Here is a 10,305-nt window from a genome sequence, read left to right on the forward strand (position 1 = left end):
GGTCTGTCGCAAGCCTGAGATACTATAACCTGAGCCTAATAAAGACAAAGCCCCTCTTCTCTCTCTCCCGGTCACTCTCCCTCACCATTGGTGCATTCTCTTTCCTTAGCAACCATGTGGCCTTAGCCGCCACGCCAACTCTGCAGACTCCAAACGCGGGGTCCACACAGAAGACTGGGGACAGCAACACAGCAACAGATTGCAGCCGAGAACAGCACTGAGCTACCTGCACAGGGTCTGAGGCTGCTGATGCAGGGCCAATGGCACAGAATCTTTGGACACTGGCCTTTGTTTTGGCCTTGATGAAGATGAGGCTCAATTTTTTCCATGGCGAAATGGATAGAAATGAGACATTTGGCACCTAATGTCTTCTAACCTTCTAACCTTACCACACCACAACCTCCCACATGTGGGTCTCTAGAAATGCTTTCCTTGGGACTCCGTGAAAGAACATGATTTCCACTGGCAGCATTCTATTCCCTGCAGTCATCCAGGAGTCCAGGCTCTTTCCATAGTGTGGCTCTGCCATTCCCTAGGACCTCAGAGTCAACTGCTGGATGCTCTGTACGCCACCAGCTGAGGGGAGAAGAGAGGGTGCAGGATAGCACAGCAGGTTATAATGAGCCTGGCTTGCACGTAGAGCTTGTTACTTACCCTCATTCCATGGCCACTCCTAAATGTGAGCAAGGCTAGAAAGAATGTCCCAGCTTTGCAACCAGGAAGAAAAGAAAACTCATCTTGGTGACAAAGAGTATTATAGCCAGGGGTTAAGAAATCCATCCTATTGCTTCTTTTCTCAGAAATGAAACTTTTATCAATGAACCTCTCACTCTCAACCTCTCCCAAGAGCTAAACAAAGTATCATGATCACCATCACAATCAGAACCATCAGCATCTTTTACCTGGTTTATAGAGTTTGGCATATAATCAAGTTTTGCCTTCCCCTCCCACTAACTCAGGCTCCTCAGGGCAATCAAGTTAGTCACCAGGATGTAAAAGGCCATGGTCCTGGGGCAGAGGCCTCTGTTTATGACTAGTTGCCTAGGTTTAAATGCCAGGGCCCAAGACAGATTTATTCACTGGATTGCCCACAGCTCTTCAGAGAGGAGAAAGTGACTCTTACATTTTGAACCCCTACTTTGCCCCTCCTATTGCCCTGGACAAACCTCTTGGTGGGTTCCTCAGAGGGTTATGGTGCTATGTCACAATCAGAAATGAGTCATTTCCTCCTGCACTGAGAGGGTGGACTGAGATGGCCTCCCCAATCAGGACTTTGGGCCTGGGCTCTGCCCAACCTAAGGACGACTATCTCACACCTGCTGGCCCTGGCTGGCCTGATGGCATTGATGGCAGGCCCTTTCCATAGCACACTGGAACCCAGGTCCTCTAGGGAGCACAAGTCCAAAAGGCCCCTCCCTGCACCCCCACACCTTCTGAGCCACGTTTTCCTGCCATTTGAGGAGGCCAAGTGTGTGGGCATCTGTTCCAAGACAACATCCCGTTTCGGCCCTTGCTGGCCCCCTCTTTCTCCCGGCCTCAATTGCACCTGGACTGTGAGCTCTACATTGGTTTTCAACTGGGCATGATCTTGTCCCCCAGGAGACTTTTGGCAGTATTCAGAAACATTTTGCATCTAGTGGATAGAGGCCAGGGGTACTGCTAAACATCCTATGATGCACAGGACAGCTCCTCCTAACCTCCCAGCAAATAATAATTTAGTTCAAAATTTCAATAGTGCCAAGATTGAGAAGCCCTAAGCTACACAGATAGATCGTGCCCTGTGATCTGCACATTTGTACTGTACATGCTGTTTCCAGGGAAGCAAGGAAGCCCTGCTTTTCCCGATATTCCTCTGCCCTCACCCTGGAGACCATGGGAATGAACAGGAAAGGCCCTTCAGACCCTGGACTGGGGCAAGCAAGGTGGGAAAGCACCTTCCCTGAAAATCTTTAAAAATAAGGTGTCTCATTCATCCTTGGGCGTGGGGAGAAGGGAGACCCGGTTAGTTTGAAGGTTGGTGTGATGTACTGAAGTGCAATGAGTGCCAGCCTTAGAGTCAGGTCTACCTTGGTTCAAATATTGCCTCACCACTTTTAGCTGTGTGATCTAAGCAAGTTTCTTAGCCTCTCTGTTTTTAACTTTCTTACTATGAAATGAAGATAGCACTCCTAATTTGCAGGGCTTTGATGAGGGTTGAATGAGATGGCATATACAAAGAGCCCAGCACATCGAAGGCTCTCATGAAATGCTGGCTCTTTGAAACTAAGGATTCTAAAATTCTCTGACGAGCAGCTCAGTGACAGAGATCTGTGCTGGCCTTTGTGCTATGTTACAGCGTTAATGGATAACTTGTCTGTTGTAGGCTAGATGGGAAGATAAGGGCCACCAGGAAGCCAGGAAGCTCAGGTCACTCAGTGGTGTGTTGGTAGAGCTGAAATGAAATGCTCACTGTGCTCTGCTTTAGTTGCTATGACAACGCTACAATGAGGCTATATCCTTGGACAGAAATGGAATGAAACATGTTCCATAGAGGCATTTTGGCTCAACTCAGAAATATATTTTAAAGGTTAGCGGAATATTTGCATATTGAGAATTGTAGAAGTAGAACTAGGCTGTGGGAGAGCCAAGTTTTGTCACAGGTATGACAAGGAAGAGACTGTACTGACTGCTCCTAGCCCATCTTCTTGATTTTCAGGGCACGGGGTACCTCAGTAATGGAAAACCTGAGGCCCCAGGAGAGCTGTCCCTCAGAGTGCCCTGCTCTGGGCCCTGCCAACTCAACACAGCAGTCAGGCCAGGTCCTTGCAGTGACGTGCACACCTTTTATTGGGAAGGAGGACTTGACGTCCCACTTGAGAGAGGTTAGCAACAAAATATTTGTGCCTCTTGTTTCCATAAGTTCCCTTCTCAAATAGTCCTATAATGACATAAGGCTAACAAAGCTGTGAGCACATACTGTTCACTGCAGTGTTGTGGATGACCGCAAAGGATTGGATGCCTGCTGATGTCTGTCCAGGGAGGATGGTTACCAAAAGATGGAGAGCTTGTAGGGTGGAGTATGTGCTGTCTTCAAAGCCTGGTGGTTCAAGTTCAGTGCAATGTAAGAAAAAACTCATGATATAATGCCAAATGTAAGAAGAAGCAGGAGACGAGTTTGTAAGTATCTAAAATGTATTTCTATTAAATGCTGCTTAAGATAGGCTCTGGATAGACATGTTTTAAATCGTTTTCCTCTATACAGATATATTCTGTCCCACTATTAAATTTTTTTTAATTTTTATTTTTTGCACAAGGGCAATGACAGAGGGCTGTAGAGTACCCAGACTAGTGCTCAGACTCCCATTTCTGAAGCTGCCAGGACACATTGCCAATCCTGTGGGAACCAAATGGTATTTTTTAAACTAGAGAAGACACGTGCCATGTGAAGCTCCCAAAAAGCAAGTGTTGGCTCAGAAATTGGGTGAGATTTTAGGGGGTAGGAAGCTAGCTGGAGCCAGGGCAGAGCTTGAGCACAGGCTCCTGGTGGGTAGCAGGGAAGGGCTGGCTGAAAGGCTGAGAGCACAAGTCCTCCAAGGTCCCTTTACTAAGTCATCTCCCGTTTGTTTCCCTGCCTTTGTTATGGCTGCTAAGTTGTAAGAAACAACGTTCTTCAAGCTGCCTCGACAGAAGGAGCATTTAGCGGAAGGAAGCTGGAGCCTCCACAGACCTCTCCTCATCCCACCCCACAGGAGGTCCAGGAAGCCAGGGAGCTGTAGGCCAGGGCCAGCCTCTGCCTCTCCCAAGGGCACACATGCCTCCACCTCTGGGGCTCTTCTCTCTCCTACCCGCACTTGGTTTCTGTCCTCAAAAGAGGCCCAACATCAGGGTTGCCACCCTGCTGTGGCCTCAACTCTAAAAATGATAGCTAGGTCCCACACCTCTGCCTGCAGTCCCCGAGTCCCTCCCACATACTGGGAAAGGGAAGGAACCTGACTGGCCAACTGTCGGACCACCGAGGCCTCTCTTCACCTATGGAAAGGGCTGCAGCGAGCTGGCACCCTTAAAACCCTCACCTTCACACTCCCTTCCAGGGACTGCAGCGCCCTTCATCCAGTCTGGCCTCTCCCGAGGCACGCTGCTTGATGCCTTTCCCTTTGAAAGGACCTGTATTTGCCTTACAGCAAAAATCCTCCCTTTGTTCAAGTTCCAGCCTACTCTGTTCCCAGGACCCTACTGGGAATCTAGCTGCCCAGTCGCATTTAGCTCTGTTATAAGGCTTCCTGACTGCCCCAGCTGTCTACTGTGTGTGCGCCTCAAATTAGGACACGGGTGCTTGAGAGCAAAGCTCCTGCTTTCAGGTTCCTTGGAGTCCCCATGATGCCTGGGAAGATGCTTAGCTCCTGAGTGATCAGCTGATTGTCACCAGGGATTTTGCTGATGTTCAGCAGCAGGTATGTGAGGCAGGTATGTGATTGCCCGTGAGGCCTCTGCTGAAGAGGCCTGGGTTAAAGAGCAGAATGTGGTGAGGCTCTGCTCTCTGGGCTGCAGGAGCTTGGGAGTGGATCTGCCTGGATACCAAGGGCAAAGTTCAGTAATAAATTACGTGGGCCCAGAGTGCGGTGCCATTTCCTCCTGGGCCCTTCTGCTTCTCCCTGCTGTCCTTTACTCTCAGACACACCCTGCACCCTGGCACTGCCTGCGGTCCTGCTCTTTCAGAGTGCCTAGGGTGGAGGGAGGGGAGGCAGCCAGACCCCAGACCTGACAAGGTAAGGGAACGCTTGCGGCTTCTCTCCTGTGGGATGCGGGGCCCACAGACCCACAGGACTAGTCCTGCCAGCTGTGAGAATGGAAGGAGGTCGCCTCTCGAAATAGGGTGGCTGGGCCAGTAGGAAGTTGGGAGGCACAGATGTGGGGAAGTGCTGTAGGACTCACCTGGAGGCAGGGTGGGACAGACCAATGAAGCAGAGAGCTGACTGGATACTAGAAGCGCAGCCCAGAGCCTTGGCCCATCCGGCTATGGGGCTGCTGTCCTGGCCTCCACTAGAGGAAGGCAGATTTGCTGGCAGAGGGGGATGGGATGGTAGGCGCCCAGCCGCCCAGCCCGGCAGCCTTCTCGGAGCAGGAGGGCCTCACGGTGTGGGTGGCGTCCAGGGCATGAGGCCTGAGGCCATCTTAGGTGCGCTGCCTGGGCACCTGGTGGATCCCCCTGCGCGGCATGTGTCTCAGTGCCCGCTCGCAGCACAGCAGCCTCATCGCCTCCGTTTGAGGATGGGGAGACTGAAGACCGTGGGTGCTGAGTGCCCACAGGAAGGAGCAGAGCTGGGGCTGAGCTCTAAAACTAGGGCTTCCCTGAGTCACATGGGTGCCGGCCTGGACAATTGTTACGGGTCAACTTAGTCACCTCTGGAGGGCCTGGTCCCCAGGGTGAGGCAGGACCCTGCCTGTCTGGTTTCCAAGCCTCCTCGGTGTGGCCTCTTGGTTGCTGGGGTAAGGGGTGGCTGAGGGGAGGCCCCCAGGCTGCCTCACCCAAGCTGCTAGCAGTGAGCATCTGTCCCACTCCCCAAAGGAGGAAATTTGAGACTGGGAGGTTGGTAGGGACTGGCCAAGATCAGGCTCTGGCAGGTGTGGGGCCCCTCCCAAATCTCCTACAGTTAGGCTCTTCTAGCTCTGGACTTGAATTTTGTTCTAACCCTAAAACCCCTGAATCCAGTTCAGGATTTTAGTTTGAAGAAAACCAAAACTCTGTGTGGAGCTCTCTAGGTCTGGAGCACTGAGTGAACCACTCAGCTCTGCGCACTCCCCAGCGGTAGCTTCCCCCATCACCTGGCCCCCCAAGGCACCTGCTCGCTGGCCCTCAGGGGCCTCTTTCAGGAGGACCTACTCTCTGTGTGTCTGCCTTGGGCCCTGCTGCATCCTCAGCGGGGCAGGTGCGAGGGAGCCCAGGTCTGGGAGAGAGGCGACAGGAGGGACAAACACTTCCTGTTACCTAGATGGCGTTTACGTAACTCCGCGCTCCTCAGGTCTTACCAAGGCTCTCGCTCGCACAGCCTCACTCAGTTCACCAACAAGCCGTGCTGGGGGAGGAGCAGTAGCTTGTCACCAGGGAAGCATTGGCATGAAGCAGGGTAAAGCTTTGCTCAGTTCCACCGGACGATGAGCATCTTACGGGCCCGGGCTGGACCACCTCAGGACTGCTCTGTCCCCTTGTTTTTATCACACTCACCCAGGGCAGGGCAGAGAATGGGCACTTGGCAAATACATGTTGAATGTACTTTGTAGCAGAAGTAAAGCTGGGAATGGAGCCAAGTTTCTAATCCAGTGCCATTTTAGACCCTCATGTCTGCCTTCTCAGCCAGGCGTCGAGTTCCCTCATTGCAGGGTGGCAGGATGACACTGTGCAAAGGAAAAGGGGCCCAACCAGGGGCATCAGGAAGCCAGAGGCGGAGATCAAAGGGGACAAGACAGCTTGGGGAGGGGCAGAGCGGAGAAGGGGGCTGTGGGGGAGGGGGGCCATGGTGCAGGGCGGGGGATGTTCCAGGCTGTTGCAGCAGCACAAATGTGCAGAGGAGAGAAAGTCCCAGTCCACTTGGGGGTCTCTCAGCAGCACGTTGTCACACACGGCAAAGTTTCGGGCGTTGGGAGTGACCAGGCCCTGTGCCTACTGAGGGAGGGCAGGCTGGAGGACTATGGCTTCACACCCTACCCCGGGGTTACATGGACAGAAGAGAAGGGAGCCCTGCTGAGGACCCAGGGGCATTTTGTCTCTGGGTCATGTGGGGAATAGGCAGTTAGCTGGTGGCACAGGACAGCTTCTACGTCTCTCAATCCCTCACCCACTTCCCAATGCCCTTCTGTCCACAGAATGCTCACCCTCACCCCCTTCCTGGGGCAGTGCTACGTCAGCCCTCCAGGGTAGGGACCTTTTCTGGCATTCCATAGACCAGTCTCAATGTTAGTTTTGCTCCTCAGATCCCAGGCTCCTCATCTGTGAGGTGGGATGTCTCCAGAGGGTTCTCGTGTAGTTTAAATGAGAGGATTGGACAAAGCGCCTTGCATGCCACCTGGAACACTCTGACCCCACCCTGGTCTCAGCAACACTTTGATTTTATCCCCAGCTCCACCTCCCCACTCACCTTTCATCATTTTCTTATCTACTCTCCTGTACTCCATTTCAGTGATGCCCCAGAAACACATTTTAATGGCGAGCTTTAGACCCCCAGCAGCTCTGAGGATGACTTTGGGAACCAGTGCAGCACTGACCCCCATGGCCTCAGTCACACTGATCTGCCTCAGGGCTGGAAAAGGAGACCTGAGCTAAGAAGACATCTCACCTCCAAGGAGCAGGACTTGCAAATATCCCAGGACATCCCCTTAAGGGCAACACCTTGCCTGCCTTCCTGGGATGAAGGGCAAGGTGATACTCCCAGTGGCTATTCATCCATCTACACACCCACACAACCATCTACCTATCCATCCATCCATTCACCCACCCACCTACCTATCCATCCATGCATCCACCTACCTACTCACTTATCCAACCATCCATCCATCCATCCATCCATCCATCCATCCATCCATCCATCCACCCACCACCCACCACCCACCCACTCATCTATTTATCCAGCCATACATCTACTCACCCACCCACCAACCCACCCACCCATTCATCCCTACATTCAACAAGCATTTCCTGAGCCCCTACTGGGATGAACAAGGCACTATCCTGCTCTTAAGTCGAAAGTATGAGAGAGACACTCAATGGCACATTAAAATAGGATTAAATGCTGAGGTAGAAAATTGCAGCTGCTGTGTGTGAGGATGTCTGTGCCTGTGTGTATGTACATGTGTGCATGTGTAGGTGTTCCTTCCACACTCAGACCCAGTACAGAGACACTGAAATAAGGGAAGATATAGGACATTTCAGGAATTGCATGAAGTTCAGTGTAACCTGGGGGGAAGAGGTGAGATACAAGGCAAGCTGAAAAGGTTATGATCCTGAGAGACCTTGAATACCATAAAAATATGACATGCTCAGTTTTTTGCATCTTCTAAAGATCACTTGGTTGGTGGGCCCTGGCCGGGTGGCTCAGTTGGTTGAAATGACATCCTGTACACCAAAAGGTTGCAGTTTCCCTTCCTGGTCAGAGCACATTCCTAGGTTTTGAGTTTGATCCCCCATCAGGGCGTGTACAGGAGGCAACCAATCGATGTTTCTCATATTGACATCTCTCTCTCATATCTATGTTTCTCTCTCTTTCCCCCCTAAAATTAATAAAACCATACCCTTGGGTGAGGATTTTAAAAAAATCACTTGGTTGGTGGAATGGAGGATGGTTTTTGGAGAGACCAGAAGAAGCAAGTCCATCTAGGAGGTGTCTATTCTCCCAAGTGAAGGGTGATAGGGATTGAAGGGTGGGAATGAGGGGAGAGAGCCTCTAGTTTTCCCTTCTTCTAATGTGTTTTATCTAATTTTGGTATTAAGGTGATGGTGGCCCCATAGAATGAGTTAGAAAGTGTTCTCTTTGTTTCTGTTTCTTGGAAGATACTGTAAAGAATTGGTATAATTTCATTCTCAAATGTTTGGTAGAAATCATTGGTGAAATCATTTCCTTGTGTGAGTTTTTTTTACTTTAAATAATTTTTTACTTTTTAATTACAGTTGACATACAATATTATATTACTTTCAGGTATATAATCCAGTGATTAAACATCTACATAACTTATGAAGTGACCTCCCAATAAGTCCAGTACCCATTTGACACTATACATAGTTATTACACTATTATTGACTATATTCTCTGTGCTGTATTTTACATTCCCATGACTATTTTGTAACTACCACTTTGTACTTCTCAGTCCCTTCACCTTTTTCACACACACCCCCAAATCTCCTCCCATCTGGCAACCATCAAAATGTTCTCTGAGTCTGTTTCTGTTCCGCTTGTTCACATATTTTTTCTTTAGATTCCATATATAAGTGAAATCATATGGCATTTGTCTTTCTCTGCCTGGCTTATTTCACTCAGCACAACATCCTCTAGGTCTACCCACGTTGTTGCAGATGGCAAGACTTCATTTTTTGTGTGACTGAGTCATATTCCATTGTATGTATGCATCACTTCTTTATCCATTCATCTATTGGTGGACACTTAGGTTCCCTATTGTAAATAATGCTGTAATGGACATATGGATATATATATTTTTTATTTAGTATTTTGAGTTTCTTCAGATAAATACCCAGAAGTGGAATTGCTGGGTTCTTCTTTGTCTGTTATACAGCCTTTGTTTTAAAATCTATTTTGTCTGGTATAAGTATTGCTACCTCAACGTTTGGTTTGTTTCCATTTTCATGAAATATCTTTTTCCATCTCTTTACTTTCAGTCAGTATGTGTCTTTTGATCTGAAGTGAGTCTCATAAACAGCATATATAAGGGTATATTATTTTCTCATCCATTCAGCCTCTATATATCTTTTGATTGGAGCATTTAATCCATCTGCATTTAAAGTGATCATTGTGCCCTGGCTCATCTGGTTGGAGCATCATCCCATACACCGAAAGGTTGAGGGTTTGATTCCTGGTCAGGGCTCACACCTAGGCTGCGGGTTTGATTTCTGGTTGGGGTTCATACAGGAAATAATGGATGGATGTTTATCTCTCTCTCCCTTCCTCTCTCTGAAAATAAATAAACATATTCTTAGGTGAAGATTAAAAAATGAATAAAGTAATTGTTGCTAGAGATATTTTTATTGCCATTTTATTATTCATATTTTTTATTTCTTCTTCTCTTCCTTCTTCTTCCCGCCCCCCACCCCTCCTCCTCCTCTTCATGTTCTTCTTGAAACCCTTAAACACTTCTTGTGACACTGGTTTGGTGGTGATGAACTCCTTTAGCTTTTTCCTGTCTGGGAAGCTCTTTATCTGTCCTTTGATTCTAAATAATAGCTTTGCTGGGTAGAGTAATCTTGGTTGTGGGTTCTTGCGTTTCATCACTTTGAATATTTCTTGCTACTCCCTTCTGGCCTGAAATGTTTCTGTTGAGAAATCAGCTGACAGTCTTATGAGAACTCCCTCATAGGTAACTAACTGCTTTTCTCTTGTTGCTTTTAAGATTCTCTCTTTGTCTTTAACCTTTTGCATTTCAATTTGATGTGACTTGGTGTGGGCCTCCTTGGGTTGATCTTGTTTGGGACCCTCTGAGCTTCCTGGACTTATAAGTCTATTTCCTTCACCAGGTAGGGGAAGTTTTCTGTCAATTTTTCACATATGTTTTCAATTCCTGACTGTATCTCTTCTCCTTCTGGCACTCCCATAATGTGAATGTTGA

The sequence above is a fragment of the Miniopterus schreibersii genome (genome assembly GCF_964146895.1).
Source record: "Miniopterus schreibersii genome assembly, chromosome: 7".
In the NCBI taxonomy this organism is placed as follows: Eukaryota; Metazoa; Chordata; class Mammalia; order Chiroptera; family Miniopteridae; genus Miniopterus; species Miniopterus schreibersii.